We start from the raw sequence: 2,430 nt of genomic DNA, 5'->3' as shown, positions 1-2,430 counted from the left end.
TCAAATATTTGATTTTATGAAATGTCATGGATTCGAAACAATAACAAATATTGTGTAACAAACATGTGGTTATTTTTCACGATTTCAGCCTCGATTGGAACCTTTAGCTCGGCGATTTTTCACGAGGGAAAAATCAGGTTGAAAATTTTATCACCTCGACATTTGTAACCAGTGACAGGAAATGAAGCTGTGTTAATTCAAAATTCGTTACGTAACCGCAGGAAAAGTAATGTCTGAAGCACTCATTTCCACTTTCCAATGAGATTAATGCTGCCAGAAATTGTTCACAAAACGAACTTGCGATTCATGTGGCTGCGAGTTTTTTTTAATATTTTTTGATACTGTGCACTTTAAAAAAATTAAATTTTGCAATTCTTGTTCTAAATTTTTGTAAGTTAGCGTAACTAATACGCATGTCGAGGAAAGTCTTGCCTGCAAATTTTATTCATATAATATTAAAATTACCAAAGTTGCGAGAGTTAATAGAAGAAGTTGGAAATTGCTAGCTCATCCCAAAAATAAAAATTCTAAAATTTATTCTCCTTGTTCCAAATTCTATTTAATTAAGTACTCATAATAAGAGTATCAAAAAGAACACAGCTTCTAAATTTAATTGCTCTGGCATTAAAATGAACAAAGTTACAGGCCTACAAGTTGAGTTCGTCCTAAAAATAAAATATCTAAAATTTTTCTTTCGTTTACTAAAATTTGTAATCTAGCACGGCTAATATGTATGTTGAGATGAATATTGTCTTGAAATATTATTGTTATAACGTTAAACCTAGGAAAGTCATAAATTGAAAATTTTTGGAGTCCATTAATAAAAAATTCTCTAAAATTCTAAAATAGTTTCTCTTTTACTTCCACAGTAGTTTTGTAATTTTTCGCAATTACTGAGCAAATAAAAATCATTCAAACTTGGTGGTTGAAAGTGTCCAGAACCGTCACTTTTTGAGTTGCAATGAGTCGAATTTGATCAATGTCAATGTTAAAATTAAAATAACATTTATTCAAATTTACCTTGAGTGACGATAATACGGAACATATTAGAAATTCTGAGAATTTTGGTCGGTAATGATATTAATTACGTCTATCGAAAACGAAATTAACTGACGTCAAAGATAAAATGACGTATATTGTGATATTTATATATTTTTAATGTTCCTCGCGGTTTAGTCAGTTCTTGTTTTCGTTTCTTAAATTATTGCGAGGCGTTCACTGAGTAGGAAGCAAATCAACGACCTTTCATTAGGAACTTGAAATTTCATAATACAAAGAGAGTGACAACGAAGGAAATTGGATACATAAACAAATGTTTTAGGAATTTGCCAAATTTTTGCACATCCTTGTAATAAGAGACGGTAATTTAATTATCGAAAATAAAAGAATAATGAACAAATTAGACAAATGCATAAATCTATATAGAAAAATATTTGAACAACTAATTAGAAGCGTATTGCAAAATTTCGAAGCAAATTTTATGCCAACATAAATAATTGCTAATTTAATTATTCAGTTTATCTAGTAATTTATAACCTTTGATAAATTGTCTACTTATCCGTTTTAATAATGCGAAGGTATTGACCTATTTTGAGTAATTGCAGTAAAGAGAAAAAAATGTTTGAATTGTCTTTCGTGAATTTTTATTGATTGGTAATGGCATTGTTATATTCTGATATTTGTATTCATATTTACTTTCACTTATTTTTATTTCCCATTATTATGTTTGTTGTTTTTTCCTGTCGGAATAAATTCAATGACATTACATTTATGTTACCGAACTGTATTGTACCCAGAACAAAAATTAAGGAATTGGCTCACAGGTTAAAACTGCAAATTTTGAAAATCTGAATATGAAGAAAACAATTTTATTACAACTGAATTAATTTGGGGAAAAATTTTGGACATAATTTACGACTTGGCAATGACAGATTCTCGTAAAATTAAGTTAATAAACATGACTAAAATTTGCAATTTCAAAACAAATTGATTGGTAAATAAACACACACTAGCGCTTTATTTTATTAAGCAATAAAAGCTATATCGTTAAAATTCTAGACGTAATTATTACAAACACGTGACAAAATTATCCAAATATTACAGTCATAGAACAGAAAATCTGAGGTGCAACATCCCGGTTATGGAAAAAATTGCACAATATGTTATATAAGCTGCATTTCTAATAAAAAAGAAACTACCAAAAAACTATTAAGGCTAGGAACATTATAGTGTCATTAAGCTGTATTACAGCAAATGAAAATAAGTTTTTGAAGGAACTGCATGGCGCTGCAAAAAATGAGAATTTTGTTGGACCAAATTAAAATTTTCTTCTAGATCTGCACAAGTAAACAACTCGTGTCTATATTTCAATTTCTACTTCATAGAATTCCTGTTTTGTTACGCAATTATTAAACTCCTCACGAGATGTGT

The sequence above is a fragment of the Gnatocerus cornutus genome, chromosome 8 (assembly GCF_029298725.1).
Source record: "Gnatocerus cornutus isolate USDA-ARS CGAHR chromosome 8, icGnaCorn1.1, whole genome shotgun sequence".
Taxonomy (NCBI): Eukaryota; Metazoa; Arthropoda; class Insecta; order Coleoptera; family Tenebrionidae; genus Gnatocerus; species Gnatocerus cornutus.
The sequence above is the reverse complement of the archived record's forward strand: the minus strand, read 5'-3'. Positions refer to the sequence as shown.